The following is a 19,892-nucleotide window of genomic DNA, read 5'->3' as shown; positions in this document are numbered from 1 at the left end:
GACGAGGGGATTCTTGATAACAGATCTAACATTGAGAATACTGAAACCTCGAAGACCCACCGCCCTTGGACAACCTAAGGTTTGTCACCCTCATGCTTTGGATGTAAAAACCGGTGAATAAAAGCAAGGCATGGTGACTATACCCGCTTTAAACCTGCCCAAAACCCGCCATCCTATTAAGAATAAGTATGAAGGCAGGAGAGGGAATTAGGAAAAGGCACAGCAAACACGGCCGATAGCTACACAGTGGAAGTGCTGGGCTTACTCACCTATCCGTCGGTACCTCAGGCCAGGCTGCGAACAGTCTGGGAGGTAACGGTAGGCGAGGAGGAAGCTCTATTTAAACCCGCCGTGATTGGTGCCGGGAAGCTCGATTGACTCCAGCTGACGGAGTAAAAGACATTACTGGGCATGCGCCAGGGTGTTTGGTAGTGCGCACCCTAGAACACTAATGCAGACGCGTGCGCACTGAACGCCTGGGTCTGTCAGCCGGTAATATTGATTCTACCGGCGTTTGGAAGGAACACTGATCGTGACGCGTGCGCACCGAGACGGACTTCCTAATTACAACCTAACAGTTGTATTATACATAAACCTCAAAGGGTATGCTGATCGTAACAAGCCTGGAGATATTAATGTTAATAACGACTACACAAGTTTATCAACCGGGCGTCGATGAGGACAAAAAAGGTGGAAATCATGTGAAAAAAACACTCATCAGCGTAAATGCAGCCGCAAATGTAGCGTGAGTGTTCACGGAACAGTATACTCAATAATACTCACATCATATCAAAGCCTTAATAATGACTACAACATGAAGGGTCAACTGTCTCAAAGTTGTATGGAGGGTAAAGAAACACAACCACATGGTGCCTTTGTGTTTATCCCAAAATGGCACAATTGCAAAAAGCTAAAACAGTAGCAATGCGAATGTACAGATGACACCAATGCCATATTAAGCCCCTTGTCAGAATACGCTAGAAAAATAAAGCATACAAGGTAGTATGGGTATATCAAAACATGTGGCTCATAGGCTCTGTCATAAGGTGCAGGTCGAAAGAAATCTACAGTCCTGGTTTACTACCACTGAGTAGGCAGTCGACTCGTCTCCGCCTGGGAAGGACCCTAGACTGACAAAAATAAGTATAACTGATATGCCAAGTATTTATTATGTCAGTACAGAAAATCCTTCTGATTAAGTTGGAAAAAAGGCAAAGGGATCTAACCCTCAGATCAGAGACCAAGGAATACAGTCATTTAAACCCTGTGTGTCCGTTTTCATTTTGAAAATCCATTTCTGTTCTTTCAAGAACAAAAATCTGGAAACATCTGGTACATGTTGCGGGATCACTGGACGTTCAAGTACCACCCAACGCAAGTCGTCCGCTTTGTGATTTTGTGCAAGAAAATGATCAGTAAGACAGGTAGACTGCTTCTTGCACCGGATGGTACTCTTGTGCTCGCTAATCCGTAGCTTGATTTTACGTGTAGTGTAACCAATGTATTTGAGAGCACACGGACAAGTAATCATGTAGATCACACCGTCAGAGTTGCAGTTGGTATGACGCTGCAGAATCCACGGGCGACTGGTACCTACATCTACTGATGTAGTTTTAGTTGTTTGGGGGCAGACACTGCAAGTGCCACAAGGAAAATGGCCTCGTACTGGGCTCAAAGCCCACAATGTATTGATTTCACTAGTGGGTTTTGATAGGGGTCGTGTATGGACCAAATTATTCCGTAGGCTGGGACCTCTTTTGAACGCAAAAAGAGGAGGCGGGATGTTATCAGATGTGACATTAAGAATCCGCCAGTGTCTCCTTACTGTTTTCTGCAGTTGGTTTGATAAAGTGCAGAAAGTGGTGACGAAAGTAAGTCTTTCATTCACATTCTTGCCAGGATTGTGATCCAATAAGGCATCACGGTCATTAGTGGATGCTCTCTTAAGGGCTTGGCGTACCAAACGCTTTGGATAATCTCGCGCCCGTAATTGTAGAGCAAGTTCGCTGGCATGTTTATCAAAAAGGGCTCGGGTGGAGCAGTTCCTTCGCACCCGGAGGAACTGACCCACCGGGAGGTTCTCTCTGAGAGCCCTGGGGTGATGGCTATCGAAGGATAGCAGAGAGTTCCTGGCCATAGGTTTTTTAAAAAGTTCACAATGTAAAGTGCCTTCCTGTGGAAAGATGGAAATGTCTAGGAAGGAGAGGCGTTGATGACTATACTCAATTGTAAACTTCAAAAAAGTATTTTGAAGATTGAGCCAGGAATGAAAAGCCAAAAGGTCGGGAGTGGTGCCTCGCCACACCACTAAGATATCGTCTATGTACCTCTTCCACAGCACCAGATGTTGTAGATAGGGGTTGCTGTGGTTCAGTACATAGTTCTGCTCAAAAAGATGAACATAGAGGTTGGCGAGGCTGGGTGCAAAAATGCTACCCATAGAGGTCCCGGAGACCTGGAGAAAAATTCGGTCCTCGAATCCAAAGAAGTTCTCCATCATGGCGATTCTAGCACACTCCACGATGAAGTTAACGGGAGTTATGCTATCAAGATCGCGGGCCTCTAGTAGTCCTTTAATACACTCCAGAGTCTCTAGTTGGGGTATACAAGTGTACAGAGACTCTACGTCAAAACTAGCCAGAATGTCGGTTTCGATGTTGAACTCTATCTCAGGTAGAAGCCGTAACACATCCGAAGTATCCTTGAGATAGGTGGGCATTTCAGTAACAATAGGTCTTAAGAAAAAGTCAACGAACTTGGACAAAGGCTCAAGTAATGAGCCTATCCCCGAAATGATGGGTCGTCCTGGTGGAGGTCGTTGACTTTTGTGGATTTTCGGTATGCAATAAAAATAGGGCATTACCGGATTGGTATTGACCAAAAATCTGGCTTCATGTGGCGTGATCCACCCTTCAGCCTCTCCTTCCTCAACCAGATGTTGTATCTCCAAACTTATCCTAGGAGTGGGCTCAGTGTGTAAGACTTGATATGATTTGGTATCACCAAGTTGTCTGAGGCACTCGGTCCGATAAGCCAGACTGTCTTGTAGGACAGTGGCACCCCTTTATCCGCTGGCTTGATAACTACGGAGGCATCTCTTGTGAGATGCTGGAGGGCCAATTTGTCCTTGTTGGTAAAATTGCTGTAATTGGTGAAACGTTTGTCATATTGTGCCATTACCTCATGAGTAACAGCTTTTTCAAAGGTGGATACCTGGGGCGGAACCTGATGTGCCAAATGTGTGAAATTAGATTTTGGACGTAAACCGGTATTGGCATCACTCAGGGACAGTGGGTCTTGTATCTCTCTATCTTTAAAGAAGAAATGGAGTCGTATCTTTCTAAAGAACTTCTCCAGCTCACACCTCAAAGTGAAAGCATCACCCCCATAAGTGGGTACAAATCCTAGGCCCTTGTTAAGGACACCCCGTTCTTCTGTGGTGAGTATCCTGGAGCTGAGGTTCACCACCAGATCATTCAATCCCCGGTCGAGGTCGGTGTCTGTTGTTGATTGCCCTTCCTGCTCCGAGTATTCGGGAAGGATGGATCTTCCTGCCAGTGGACCGACGGAGTGCCTCTCCGTTTGCCCCTGGGACGTCCTTGGCCCTGACCTAAAAAAGACTGATTAGGGTAGGGTTGTTGTTGTGGTGGAAACATCTGTATATGGGGCGGGAAAGGGGGCGGTTGATACCCCCAAGGGGCTGGTGGCCACCATTGTCCTTGATTCTGAAAGAAGCCTTGTGTGCCCCTCCTTTGGTTATATCTTCGTGATTGGCCTCTACCTCTGCCCGAAGGGGTTCTGGTGGTAAAAGAGTCAGAGTCACTTGATTCTTGGTCGGACCCAGATGTTGAATAATTGGACCCATACCGCCTCCCCTTGCTGTTAAACACTGGGGCCACATATCTTCCTGATCTCTAATTTGAGTTTTTTTCTCTCTCTCACTAGTGGCAGTAGGTACCTGCTCCGTTCTTTTAGACTGAATATCTCTGGTTAGTTGTTAGGTTCTTGAGTGGGGATTTGAGATCTTTCAGTCTTTAATTATTTTCCCTATGACCCTTCTGTATATTTTGTTGTTAGTGATTAGAGCAGCCTTGGCTGTGGGTCTTTTATAACGCTTAAGATTTTTGCGTAAAGCTCTTATTCGCTCCCCGGGGTCTTCCACCCTCTTGCACTTACCCCATGATGGCTGACTTTGCAGGTCTAGCCTTTGACGATGAAACCTTAAGTACCATACTATCGGACAATCCCAGCATTCTTGACTCTCTACCCGAAATCTCAGGGAATCCCAAAGATGACTGGGTTACTTTACTCACTTTAAAAAGAACACAATCACGAACAGCCATCCATGGTTTGGTGATGGCTGAATACTTGCGTGGGAAGTGTGCTCCCACTGGCCTTATTGTGACGAATGCACCAAGACTGTTCTTGACGGACAAACAATTCATGAAAGATTGGTCTCTTATTGCCTGGCGTTGCACCCTGGCTGGCTTATCTTGATAATCAGCACGGCGAAACGCCAGGCCGATGCCATTCTTGTGGAAATACAAATTCTTGAGGGTCAAATCAAAACAACTCTCACAGCCACTGCCTTCAAGAAACAACTTGATGAGACGAACAAAACCAACAAGGAATATCGAGACAATATCCTGATAAATAAAATAGATAAATTTAAAAAGGATTTGGCTCGCTTCACCTGGGAAAAGATCTATCCCTACACTAGTGATACATATGTGGCCCCAGTGTTTAACAGCAAGGGCAGGCGGTATGGGTCCAATTATTCAACATCTGGGTCCGACCAAGAATCAAGTGACTCTGACTCTTTTACCACCAGAACCCCTTCGGGCAGAGGTAGAGGCCAATCACGAAGATATAACCAAAGGAGGGGCACACAAGGCTTCTTTCAGAATCAAGGACAATGGTGGCCACCAGCCCCTTGGGGGTATCAACCGCCCCCTTTCCCGCCCCATATACAGATGTTTCCACCACAACAACAACCCTACCCTAATCAGTCTTTTTTAGGTCAGGGCCAAGGACGTCCCAGGGGCAAACGGAGAGGCACTCCGTCGGTCCACTGGCAGGAAGATCCATCCTTCCCGAATACTCGGAGCAGGAAGGGCAATCAACAACAGACACCGACCTCGACCGGGGATTGAATGATCTGGTGGTGAACCTCAGCTCCAGGATACTCACCACAGAAGAACGGAGTGTCCTTAACAAGGGCCTAGGATTTGTACCCACTTATGGGGGTGATGCTTTCACTTTGAGGTGTGAGCTGGAGAAGTTCTTTAGAAAGATACGACTCCATTTCTTCTTTAAAGATAGAGAGATACAAGACCCACTGTCCCTGAGTGATGCCAATACCGGTTTACGTCCAAAATCTAATTTCACACCTTTGGCACATCAGGTTCCGCCCCAGGTATCCACCTTTGAAAAAGCTGTTACTCATGAGGTAATGGCACAATATGACAAACGTTTCACCAATTACAGCAATTTTACCAACAAGGACAAATTGGCCCTCCAGCATCTCACAAGAGATGCCTCCGTAGTTATCAAGCCAGCGGATAAAGGGGGTGCCACTGTCCTACAAGACAGTCTGGCTTATCGGACCGAGTGCCTCAGACAACTTGGTGATACCAAATCATATCAAGTCTTACACACTGATCCCACTCCTAGGATAAGTTTGGAGATACAACATCTGGTTGAGGAAGGAGAGGCTGAAGGGTGGATCACGCCACATGAAGCCAGATTTTTGGTCAATACCAATCCGGTAATGCCCTATTTTTATTGCATACCGAAAATCCACAAAAGTCAACGACCTCCACCAGGACGACCCATCATTTCGGGGATAGGCTCATTACTTGAGCCTATGTCCAAGTTCGTTGACTTTTTCTTAAGACCTATTGTTACTGAAATGCCCACCTATCTCAAGGATACTTCGGATGTGTTACGGCTTCTACCTGAGATAGAGTTCAACATCGAAACCGACATTCTGGCTAGTTTTGACGTAGAGTCTCTGTACACTTGTATACCCCAACTAGAGACTCTGGAGTGTATTAAAGGACTACTAGAGGCCCGCAATCTTGATAGCATAACTCCCGTTAACTTCATCATGGAGTGTGCTAGAATCGCCATGATGGAGAACTTCTTTGGATTCGAGGACCGAATTTTTCTCCAGGTCTCCGGGACCTCTATGGGTAGCATTTTTGCACCCAGCCTCGCCAACCTCTATGTTCATCTTTTTGAGCAGAACTATGTACTGAACCACAGCAACCCCTATCTACAACATCTGGTGCTGTGGAAGAGGTACATAGACGATATCTTAGTGGTGTGGCGAGGCACCACTCCCGACCTTTTGGCTTTTCATTCCTGGCTCAATCTTCAAAATACTTTTTTGAAGTTTACGATTGAGTATAGTCATCAACGCCTCTCCTTCCTAGACATTTCCATCTTTCCACAGGAAGGCACTTTACATTGTGAACTTTTTAAAAAACCTATGGCCAGGAACTCTCTGCTATCCTTCGATAGCCATCACCCCAGGGCTCTCAGAGAGAACCTCCCGGTGGGTCAGTTCCTCCGGGTGCGAAGGAACTGCTCCACCCGAGCCCTTTTTGATAAACATGCCAGCGAACTTGCTCTACAATTACGGGCGCGAGATTATCCAAAGCGTTTGGTACGCCAAGCCCTTAAGAGAGCATCCAATAATGACCGTGATGCCTTATTGGATCACAATCCTGGCAAGAATGCGAATGAAAGACTTACTTTCGTCACCACTTTCTGCACTTTATCAAACCAACTGCAGAAAACAGTAAGGAGACACTGGCGGATTCTTAATGTCACATCTGATAACATCCCGCCTCCTCTTTTTGCGTTCAAAAGAGGTCCCAGCCTACGGAATAGTTTGGTCCATACATGACCCCTATCAAAACCCACTAGTGAAATCAATACATTGTGGGCTTTGAGCCCAGTACGAGGCCATTTTCCTTGTGGCACTTGCAGTGTCTGCCCCCAAACAACTAAAACTACATCAGTAGATGTAGGTACCAGTCGCCCGTGGATTCTGCAGCGTCATACCAACTGCAACTCTGATGGTGTGATCTACATGATTACTTGTCCGTGTGCTCTCAAATACATTGGTTACACTACACGTAAAATCAAGCTACGGATTAGCGAGCACAAGAGTACCATCCGGTGCAAGAAGCAGTCTACCTGTCTTACTGATCATTTTCTTGCACAAAATCACAAAGCGGACGACTTGCGTTGGGTGGTACTTGAACGTCCAGTGATCCCGCAACATGTACCAGATGTTTCCAGATTTTTGTTCTTGAAAGAACAGAAATGGATTTTCAAAATGAAAACGGACACACAGGGTTTAAATGACTGTATTCCTTGGTCTCTGATCTGAGGGTTAGATCCCTTTGCCTTTTTTCCAACTTAATCAGAAGGATTTTCTGTACTGACATAATAAATACTTGGCATATCAGTTATACTTATTTTTGTCAGTCTAGGGTCCTTCCCAGGCGGAGACGAGTCGACTGCCTACTCAGTGGTAGTAAAGCAGGACTGTAGATTTCTTTCGACCTGCACCTTATGACAGAGCCTATGAGCCACATGTTGTGATATACCCATACTACCTTGTATGCTTTATTTTTCTAGCGTATTCTGACAAGGGGCTTAATATGGCATTGGTGTCATCTGTACATTCGCATTGCTACTGTTTTAGCTTTTTGCAATTGTGCCATTTTGGGATAAACACAATGCACCATGTGCTTGTGTTTCTTTACCCACCATACAACTTTGAGACAGTTGACCCTTCATGTTGTAGTCATTATTAAGGCTTTGATATGATGTGAGTATTATTGAGTATACTGTTCCGTGAACACTCACGCTACATTTGCGGCTGCATTTACGCTGATGAGTGTTTTTTTCACATGATTTCCACCTTTTTTGTCCTCATCGACGCCCGGTTGATAAACTTGTGTAGTCGTTATTAACATTAATATCTCCAGGCTTGTTACGATCGGCATACCCTTTGAGGTTTATGTATAATACAACTGTTAGGTTGTAATTAGGAAGTCCGTCTCGGTGCGCACGCGTCACGATCAGTGTTCCTTCCAAACGCCGGTAGAATCAATATTACCGGCTGACAGACCCAGGCGTTCAGTGCGCACGCGTCTGCATTAGTGTTCTAGGGTGCGCACTACCAAACACCCTGGCGCATGCCCAGTAATGTCTTTTACTCCGTCAGCTGGAGTCAATCGAGCTTCCCGGCACCAATCACGGCGGGTTTAAATAGAGCTTCCTCCTCGCCTACCGTTACCTCCCAGACTGTTCGCAGCCTGGCCTGAGGTACCGACGGATAGGTGAGTAAGCCCAGCACTTCCACTGTGTAGCTATCAGCCGTGTTTGCTGTGCCTTTTCCTAATTCCCTCTCCTGCCTTCATACTTATTCTTAATAGGATGGCGGGTTTTGGGCAGGTTTAAAGCGGGTATAGTCACCATGCCTTGCTTTTATTCACCGGTTTTTACATCCAAAGCATGAGGGTGACAAACCTTAGGTTGTCCAAGGGCGGTGGGTCTTCGAGGTTTCAGTATTCTCAATGTTAGATCTGTTATCAAGAATCCCCTCGTCCTCTGGGTCCTTTTGAAGTCTTTTGCCCTGCGTAGCCATGCTATTCTGGGGACTGTAGTTTGTAGGTGTTAGACCTTTTTGGGTTTTTATAGTGTTTGATTTTTAGGTAGTGTTTGCAATCAAAACGGTAGCTGTTGGCAACTTTTTGTTTTTACTCTACCTACTGACAGAGCGGTGCCTCCTCCTCCGAGCAGTCAGCCGGGTGAGGTGAGGCGGTTCTCCCACATAAAGCTGGGTAAGTCCCAAATGTTGTAAATTAATTTTTTGGATAAATGTGATCACCTTCAGGGTTCCTCTTGCAATATATTAGTGCATAAACAGGCATTAATGAACAGGCACTGTGTGTGAGGTGAGAGTTTTGTGATAGTTTGATTTTTTCTTTTAGGAAAGAAGAGGTGACATTCACCTTCCTTTTACTGGGTCCAGCCATCCGGTAGGGTGGCAATTGCCACAAGTCTTGTTGGACCAGCATTTGCATTAAACCTTTGTCTAAAGAGTTGATTTTTGTATGCACTTGCACCTTTTGCGCTTATTTTGCAGTAGCCAATTTTTTTGTTTATTCCTTACATTTGTCTAGGTCCTGAAGAAAGCCGGGTCGAGTGACCCTTCCGGCTGAAACATGTCGACCACATTAACATCTAGTCAGGAATTAGTCTATATATTTTAAGACTATTAGGTGATTTTAAACATGACACTTGGACATACTCACAATAAACCTAGTTTTTTGCCCCAGTAGTCATTTTTAACTAGCACATACACTAGAGCACTGCACACATCTTCACTTAAACTGAATACTTGGAGTCCACATAGTTCGGATATACATCTGGTGAAGAGTTCCAACTGGAGTATCAGGGCCAGGTTTTCAGTAGGGCCAGTTGGCCTTAATACTATGGCCGGTATCCTGTTCTCCCATAGGTCCAGATGACGAGGCTCCGCCAGTAAGGGTGGGCTGATGGACTCTATAACCTTACCAATGTATGAACAAACTATCTGATCTTCCTGATCTCTAATTTGAGTTTTTTTCTCTCTCTCACTAGTCGCAGTAGGTACCTGCTCCGTTCTTTTAGACTGAATATCTCTGGTTAGTTGTTAATTACACTGCTGGGAGCACTCTGCACCACCCCTCCTGTGTCTGGGCACTGCTGGGAGGACTCTGCATCCACCCCTCCTGTGTCTGGGCACTGCTGGGAGGACTCTGCACCCACCCCTCCTATGTCTGGGCACTGCTGGGAGGACTCTGCACCCACCCCTCCTATGTCTGGGCACTGCTGGGAGGACTCTGCACCCACCCCTCCTGTGTCTGGGCACTGCTGGGACGACTCTGCACTCACCCCTCCTATGTCTGGGCACTGCTGGGAGGACTCTGCACCCACCCCTCCTGTGTCTGGGCACTGCTGGGAGGACTCTGCACCCACCCCTCCTGTGTCTGGGCACTGCTGGGAGTGATAGGCACCCACCCCTCATATGTCTGGGCACTGCTGGGAGGACTCTGCACCCACCCCTCCTATGTCTAGGCACTGCTGGGAGGACTCTGCACCTACCCCTCCTATGTCTGGGCACTGCTGGGAGGACTCTGCACCCACCTCTCCTGTGTCTGGGCACTGCTGGGAGGACTCTGCACCCACCCCTCCTATGTCTGAGCACTGCTGGGAGGACTCTGCACCCACCCCTCCTATGTCTGGGCACTGCTGGGAGGACTCTGCACCCACCCCTCCTGTGTCTGGGCACTGCTGGGAGGACTCTGCACCCACCCCTCCTATGTCTGGGCACTGCTGGGAGGACTCTGCACCCACCCCTCCTATGTCTGGGCACTGCTGGGAGGACTCTGCACCCACCCCTCCTGTGTCTGGGCACTGCTGGGAGGACTCTGCACCCACCCCTCCTATGTCTGGGCACTGCTGGGGGGACTCTGCACCCACCCCTCCTGTGTCTGGGCACTGCTGGGAGGACTCTGCACCCACCCCTCCTATGTCTGGGCACTCCTGGGGGGACTCTGCACCCACCCCTCCTGTGTCTGGGCACTGCTGGGAGTGATAGGCACCCACCCCTCATATGTCTGGGCACTGCTGGGAGGACTCTGCACCCACCCCTCCTATGTCTGGGCACTGCTGGGAGGACTCTGCACCCACCCCTCCTATGTCTGGGCACTGCTGGGAGGACTCTGCACCCACCCCTCCTGTGTCTGGGCACTGCTGGGAGGACTCTGCACCCACCCCTCCTGTGTCTGGGCACTGCTGGGAGTGATAGGCACCCACCACTCCTGTGTCTGGGCACTGCTGGGAGGACTCTGCACCCACCCCTCCTGTGTCTGGGCACTGCTGGGAGGACTCTGCACCCACCCCTCCTATGTCTGGGCACTGCTGGGGGGACTCTGCACCCACCCCTCCTGTGTCTGGGCACTGCTGGGAGTGATAGTCAACCACCCCTCCTATGTCTGGCCATGTATGCTCTATGCATACACGGGTGGGGGTACGCTCCATGCATACACGGGTGGGGGTACGCTCCAGACATACACTGGTGGGGTGGCAGTACGCTCCATTCATACACGTGTGGGGGTACGCTGCGTACATATCCGTACCCACGCTCTGCGGGCCTGGGTACGGGCCGTACCCATGCCTTTGGAACATGGGTACGGTGCGGACCCCCAATGTTGGCGTGCCGTAGGTGTCCGCGCTGTACCCAGCACTTCAGAGCGTGGGTACGGGCCGTACCACGCACACACCTACGTCACCCCAACAATGGCGGTACGACCCGTACCCACGTTCGGAAGGCCTGGGTACGGGCCGTACCAGCATTGTTGGGGTGATGTAGGGGTACGCGTGGTCCGACCCGTGCCCACACTCTGAAGGCCTGGGTACGGCGCGGACCCCTACGGCACCCCAACATTGGGGGTCCGCACCGTACCCACGCTCTTCAAGCATGGGTACGGTGCGGACCCCTACGACACCCCGACATTGGGGGTCCGCACCGTACCCACGCTCTTAAAGCATGGGTACGGTGCGGACCCCCAATGGGGTGCCGTAGCGGTGCGCACCGTACCCAGGCCTTCAGGGCGTGGGTACGGGTCGGACCACGCGTACCCCTACATCACCCCAACAATGCTGGTACGGCCCGTACCCAGCCCTTTAGAACGTGGGTACGGGCCGTACCGCCATTGTTGGGGTGACGTAGGTGTGTGCGTGGTACGACCCGTACCCACGCTCTTAAGGCGTGTGTACGGTACGTACCGGATTTGTTGTGCTGGCGGTTCGCGTCATCACCCACTTCCGTTGTGGCGGACGCTGGCGTTGCTGGACACACCCCCACCCCCTCGAGGTGACCAGGCCCTGGAGGTCAGGTATGTGCAGGGCATGTGTAACTTGTGACATGGGTGGGGGTTTGGTTTCCTGCCCCTGCCCCCCCCTTTGCCCCTGGGTGTGGTTCTGACCTTCTGCGGCATCTGCGTCGGTACCTGTAGAGCAGGTGGACTGCTATGAGGACAGGGTGTCCGGCGCGTACAGGTGCTCCTTGTGCGCGTCGTCCTGATTTCCCAGCACTTTTTGGCAGCCGGAGAATATAATCCAGGCGGGGTGACGTCGGTGCGGATCGTACTTCCTGGTTCGTGGACCGCAGGCTGAATGCGTCCCGACGTCACGTCGGCGTTGTCTCGGATCACATTGGTATGTATTTTTTCGGCGGTCGGTGTTTTTTACGAATCGTACGGGAATGGTGTTTCCGTGCGAATCGTACTTGCATGTTTGTAATGTTTTTTACCCGGGTACGAGTCGGACGGAGAAAACGCTCCGACCGACGGTTCGTACCCGGTTTCTCCAGGATCGGAATCGGCACCTTAATATTATGATCAGAGCAACAAATGAAACGTTAATTAGTTTATATTTTTTGAATTTCATTCTGCAATCTCAAAGAAATGTACACCGTGATCAATTATTGAAAACGTAAAGCAATTTTTTGAACTACTCAGTCCCATTTGTGGGAAAAATACACCTGTCTTGAATGTGACTAGCTCCAAAACAATTCAGTACTGTAATTAAAATCTTTTGTTCCAGTAAATTTTTTGCGAGAATATATATGTAGTACGGAAATTGCCCATATTCAGTTGTCTTAAGCATCCGTACTATATTACTGATAAGAAACCAGGTGCTATGGCTTAGTCTTTTTCATGAGAGAAGCAAAATCCATTAATCTCCTTCAAACCTTAGGGGCTGATTACAATGGCGGGCGGATTGGGCCCGCCTGCCACCGTAGCGGTGATTGGGACCGCCCATCAGACATGCGGCGGTCCCACCACTGTGATTAGGATGCGCCCGCCATAATGGCGGGTGCATCCTGGGCCTTTAATATTGCGGGCGGTGCTGCAGGCTAGCCCGGCGGTGGCGGTCCTTCCGCCATCATAATGAGCCCCTTAGTTCCCTAGATTAATTAGTGTAATTTCGACCCATTGTGTGTTCAGTGTCTCCTCAGGATGATGAACTGTAATTTTTGCAATGAGGTATATTCTAAATATATTTTTTTACAAATTGGTGGGCCACCCTGATGCATTTATGCCAGCGATAATTTTTAGTACCTTGTGCCGGCCTGCCTGCTTTCTATAGACTGACCACGGTCTGCAATAAAGAAATCAAATGTTGTAATTCTTTGTTTTTCCTGTTAGAAGCAAATATAAAAGGAGAAAAACAGAAAATGGAAGGGATATTACTTCTTGTATACTGAAGTTTCCAGTTTGTTGAATAGCTGAATGCTGAGTTTAGCCTAGTTTGGCATATGAGTTTCCACATGTTCACTGATAAGAATCTTTTTCTTTTTTCTAAGGTCGGAGGATGGGAAGAGATAAGCCATCTATGAACAGGTGCCTCCAGATTGCTGTTTAATGTTGAAAGTTGTATTACAAATACATGATTAGATTTCTTAAAAGGATGGTTGTAGAGTCTGTATAGGCTTCTGAATTATGTGTTGTCATTTAGAACTTGAAGCATGCATGCTGCATTTGTGCAATGTTCTAAACTTGCAGGTCTGCACCTAGCCTTCAAGCCGCCTCAATTAGGGGTCGGTGAAAGAAGAGGTAGGACGAAAAGGTAATACATTTACTCTTTCCCTCAAATATCAAACTGTGAGAAGCCTTTCAGAACTGGAAAATGTTATGTTTCTTCCAGAAAAATAGGTCTACAGGGCTATCGTAGATGGTCAGTGGTAGGGCATTCCGGAGCTGCTCTCCCTTAAAAAATGTTATGTCCATCCTTTGGTATATCTAAATCTGAGGGTGGAAGTGGAATGAGACCCCTTTACCTCCTTTACTGAGTGGACATTTTGAGAATTTACATTGAAAGTTGATTGATTGAACTTAAGGTCTGATTATACCAAAATGGGCCATTAGGTCAAGACCCGAAAAGTCCAAGACGGTTGCACTCATGGTGAATATTGTGTCCATGGTGGGCCTCCTCACTCCAGTACCAGGATTAAACAGCACAGGAAAATTTGAAGGATCCTAAAAAGGTGTGCCCACAATCCAACATTTCAGGGGTGATTATAGGGAAGGACCCGGTTGGGAATTTTCGAATACAATTTATATTCAGTCATTGGAATCCTAATCATTGTACTAGTGAATTTTCAGAAATAATGAAAGACACTCACTTGAAGCTACCCACACCAGCTTAGAAGACTGAATCAGACCTGGAGTTAGACTACCCTATGACTAGCCACAAGTCATCCCAAAGAGGTCGTGGTCCTTCATTGATTCTCAAGTTAGTTTTAAATCAAGCAAGGAGTGAACCCTCAGCTAGGCCTCAGATCAGTATTATACAACAGTATTGAGTTTTAAATATTGTCATGCCAGAAAAATATGTAGCACAATATATTGAAGGAAAGTCTATATATGAAAGCATAGATTTACTATTGTTAACTCCACATACACATACCTTCACAATATCTAAATATCTGCAATGTATCTAAATGTGGAGATAAAAATAGTTACTGTACACGTTCTTATATATATGGCCTTCATACATAAGTGGTAGTCGATATTCTGGATGGAATATAATGACAGTACAACATTTAAAACTCGATATTGTCACCTGCATCTTTCAGGACAACCACAGAACTCACAACCAACTCCGCTCCTGCAAGGCACCCACTCCTATAGGCAAGGCTAGATTGAGCTCTGCCCACGAGTCTTTGAGGTATTTTCAGTGATGTATCAGTGTTGTATTGTGCCACTGGCTGTTACTAGATCTCATAAATTGTCCCAGGATTACAGTTCTGCTGGGGTGGTGATATTCTGCCGCTATTGGCACCAAATTAAATTGTATGCTCACACACACATATGTGTTTAACAAGCTGAAAGATCATGATCTTGTATCTATTCAAACCATCTCAGTGGTAGCCCTACGGGAGACCTCGGCCCGGTGCACAGACCGAATATTGAGTTTTAAATGTCGACATACACAAATATCGAGCTGGAAATATCGTGATGCAGAAATATCTACAGCAAGAATATCGTGGTCACGATTATAGACTTGCAGGTAAGAAATATCGTTTTTTGAAAATATTGAAGTCATTAATATAATTTGCAAAAATATAGTTATTTAAAATATCGATATTTTAATTAGTGTTATGTATTTTAGTTGTATTTTAAAAGTTTGTGAACTATTTTTTGTAAAAGTATTGCTTTTGTTTTTAGGTCTCGCGCCTTAAGTTGCAGTGCGCAGCACTGCTCGCGCAGCGCGAGCCTTTTTGTAGGGGGTTTGAAAACAACCCTAGGAATCGCACACGCTCTTGCGTGTGCTTTTCCTTTTGGGCCATGCTATTGGCCTTTGCTGGCGTCTTTTTAACAAAGACTGCACGCAATTGGCCAAAGGCGGGCGCATTGCTCTGCCCATGGCCTATTGGTGCCTATTACGTGCACCGGCCGCCACGTGGTTTCAATTATAGTGCCCAGGCACGGGCGCGATAATTGATACCACATGGCTCGCTGTGGCGCGCGCACCACTAGTTTTTTTGTTTTGTTACAAATGATGTTTCTCATTATGAAATGAAAGGTACATTATCGCTGTGTGTTCTGTGATATTATTATATAGCTATTTTGACCTTATAACAGAGTTCGATACAAAAGAAATCTCAATGCTATTGAAATACGTTTCTTAAAGAAAGAACACTTCAGCGTTTCAGATCTTGTACACAATGTTATTCGCGAATAATGAAATTTATTTTTCTCCTGCACTATAGCACAGAAACACTGTTTTATGAACTGTCTCTCAGATTAAAATAGATTGTAGGAATGCTGTAGGGTTGCACTCTGCATCACCCATGTACACCTGTACACTCTTCTTGTAAGGGCCTCTTGTACCCAGCGCATCCGAGTGACTGTCTAAAACTTGCATTTCATGCTCGCACTGCAGGGCCTCTGGCAGGGGGACAGCTCTGCAGGGCCGTGGGACCTCTCATGTTTATCATGTCCATGTCCCCTTGGGAGGCCCCTTCGCATTCAAGACATCGAACTCTGAAAGAGTCGACACATCTGGGCTTTCTCTCCTGGCCCTTTGAACTGCCTCCCGCGCAGCGAACATAAGGTGTGTGAGCAGTGAACAAGCATCATTTCCATGGTTAAAAGGACAGCACTTTCACACCCTCTGAAGTCAATTGAGGTGCTTTAAGTGCTTGTTTCTTTCTGCAGATGGAGGCTCTTCCCCCAGCCCATCTGTCCCTAGCTCGGTGCCATTTGCACCTTTCCATGCCCTGAGTGCCCCACTCCAGGGCATAAAAGTGAAGATTAAACATGATCAAATATTTCAGACCCAGCGCCACATCCTCTGTGCAGCAACTTGAATCACTGTTGATCCACTGGATCAGAAATATTATTTGTTGAAATCTGCAAAGTGTGCGACAGGCGGTGGATTATGTGGCAAGAGCGGCGACTTCATCAGTGCACAGAATCCTGCTTCTCACGTGTGCGGCAGGCGATGGATTATGTGGCAAGAGCGGCGAGTCCATCTGTGCACAGAATCCTGCTTCTCACATGTGCGGCATGTGGTGGATTATGTGGCAAGAGCGGCGACTCCATCGGTGCACAGAATCCTGCTTCTCACATGTGCAACACGCGGTGGATTATGTGGCAAGAGCGGCGAGTCCATTTGTGCACAGAATCCTGCTTCTCACATGTACGGCAGTCGTGGATTATGTGGCAAGAGCGGCGAGTCCATCTGTGCACAGAATCTTGCTTCTCACATGTGCGGTAGGTGGTGGATTATGGTGCAAGAGCGGCGAGTCCATCTGTGCACAGAATCCTGCTTCTCACATGTGCTGCAGTCGGTGGATTATGTGGCAAGAGCGGCGAGTCCATCTGTGCACAGCATCCTGCTTCTCACATGTGCGGTAGGCGGTGGATTATGTGGCAAGAGCGGCGAGTCCATCTTTACACAGAATCCTGCTTCTCACATGTGCGGAAGGTGGTGGATTATGTGGCAAGAGCGGCGCGTCCATCTGTGCACAGAATCCTGCTTCTCACGTGCGGCAGGCGGTGGATTATGTGGCTAGAGCGGCGAGTCCATCTTTACACAAAATCCTGCTTCTCACATGGGCAACAGACTGTGGATTATGTGGCAAGAGCCACAAGTCCATCTGTGCACAGAATCCTGCTTCTCACATGTGCGGCAGGCAGTGGATTATGTGGCAAGAGCGGTGAGTCCATCTGTGCACAGAATCCTGCTTCTCACATGTGCGGCAGGTGGTGGATTATGTGGCAAGAGCGGCAAGTCCACCTTTACACAGAATCCTGCTTCTCACATGTGCGGCAAGCGGTGGATTATGTGGCAAGAGCAGCGAGTCCATCTGTGCACAGAATCCTGCTTCTCACATGTGCAGCAGGTGGTGGATTATGTGGCAAGAGCGGCGAGTCCATCTCTGCACAGAATCCTGCTTCTCACATGTGTAGCAGGCGGTGGATTATGTGGCAAGAGCGGCGAGTCCATATGTGCACAGAATCCTGCTTCTCACATGTGCGGCAGGCGGTGGATTATGTGGCAAGAGTGGTGAGTCCATCTGTGCACAGAATCCTGCTTCTCACATGTGCGGCAGCATGGTAATGCTTGTCTACAAACAGCACTGTTGTCTGTTTTTGTTTACAACCTGCACTGTAATCCTTGCTTACAAATAGCACGTGGAATCTATCTCTGCTTACGAACAGCACTGTACTCTGTCTCTGCTTGCACTGTAATAGCTTCTAACAAAACGGCAGCCTCTCTTGCTCTCTCTTTCTCTCTTTGGCGGCATCACTTACTACAGCCTTCTCTCTCTCTCCAGCAATCTCTCGCTCTCTGCAGCAATCTCTTTCTGTGACCCACCTTTATGGCAGTATCTCCCTGTAGCCGCATTTGTTTCTCCCCAGTGGTCTCTCTCTCGCGGTCTCTATCTCTCTCTGTCGCTCTCTCTCTCACGCTTTCTCTCTCAGCCTGTCTCTCTCTTTCGCGCTCTCTCTTTCTCACGCGGTCTCTCTCTCTTTCTCTCTGCCGGTCTCTCTCTCTCTCTCTCTGGCAGTCTCCCTCTTTGCAGCCGGGTCTCTTTCTCGCCCCTCTTGTTATTGTCCAGCACTTAATATTAATAATTATTTTGAATACAATATAATGAAAAAGGCAAATATTTAAAAAGATATCACAAAACACTAAAAAAGAGCGCAAAAACCATAAAAAGCTGAAGTGACTTTTCCTGTTTTTGAGGAAAGGTGGGATTGGTTGGAAATAGCTCAATGAGTTTATCGCTTGCTGCAGAGGGCCACTTGCAGCCTGCAGGTCCCAGGTTTGTACCCGCAAGGCCGACGGATGCTTTACTCCTCCTGTAGTCGATGAAAAGAGTACTGCTCCGATGGACGATTACATATCTTACAGCGCCATGAAGCTGCGACGTTAACAGAAAGCGTGGTGTACAATACAACGTTTTGGCATCGTGTATTGTAATTATTGTATTGAAAGGCAGACAGGGACAGCATCCACGCCTTACTCCCCACTGAGGGAGTGCCATCTGTGGGCATTGTGGCCCGTTATTGCCCGGGTGAGGCTGGTGCACCAGGAGGTCACAGACTAACGCAACTCCTCTTAGAGAAGAAGGCGTATGTGTGACTTGGCAGGGCTCTGTGGTTGTCTGCCCTCCGTGCCATTGTACTTTCAGTGGGTGTGTGCATCCTGCGGATTTCTACCTCCTGTATCCTCTGTGGGTGTTTGCCCACTGTCGTCCGTGGATGTATATATATGGGTGACCCATCTGCTTCCTCTGTGTGTATTCCCTCTCCATTCCATGTGAGAGTATGGGTATGGGTATGTACGTCTGTTTCCTGTGTGTGCCTGTACTCTGGTTGTGTATGCTCAGTGCCCTGTATGGGTGCATGTGTTCTGTATTCTGTGTGTATACCCTCCGTGCCATCTGTGGGTGTATAGCCTCTCCATCCTAAATCAGCGTATACGTTCTGCACCCTCTGTGCGTGTGCCTTCTGTACCTTCTATGTGACTGCACACTCTGCAGTTGTGTATGTTCTGTGTCTTGTGTGGGTGCATGCCTTCTGTATCCACTGTGTGTACAGCCTCTGAAACCTCTATGGACATAGACCCTCTGTATCCTCTGTTGGCATATGCCCTCAGTATCCACTGTGTGTTTGTGTGTATCCTCTGTGTTTTCTGTATCTATGTACCCTCTGTATATTCAGGAGCCACACATTTTGTGTCCACTTTGGAGTTTTAGCCACTTTTTGCTCTGTTAGTTACTACGAACTCTTTACTTTGTGTGTGTGTACCTTCTGCATCCTCTGTGTATATACCTGATCTATCCGGTGTGTGTGTGTATGCTCTGTCTGTATGCATACCTTATGTAAAATGTGTGGGTATGACAGATGTGCAACGCCAATAGCTCAAACTTTCAGTAATGCGAGACCTATTGCATTGCAAATGCTTGTTTAATATATGTGTTAAATGTTTAGTAGTTAATAATTTTATTTTAATAAAATGTTGCGTTTTTTAGTTCTGTACCGGGTTGTGTGTTTATAAGGGGATAGGGTGGGAAGTAATTTATTTATAGTACATTAATTATTTTTTATTTATTAGTTTTTATTAAATTAGATGTTATAGTGTTAATTGAGGGAATTAATGTATTATTCATTAATTATTAATTGGTTGTTAATTATTAATAATTAATTCATTGGTAATTAATTGTGTTATATTTTTAGGAGCAGGTGGTGGGTTTATAGGGGAATAAGGTGGGAAATGTATTTATAATTAATTAATAATTA

The sequence above is a fragment of the Triturus cristatus genome, chromosome 4_2 (assembly GCF_964204655.1).
Source record: "Triturus cristatus chromosome 4_2, aTriCri1.1, whole genome shotgun sequence".
Taxonomy (NCBI): Eukaryota; Metazoa; Chordata; class Amphibia; order Caudata; family Salamandridae; genus Triturus; species Triturus cristatus.
Note: the sequence above shows the minus strand (reverse complement) of the source record.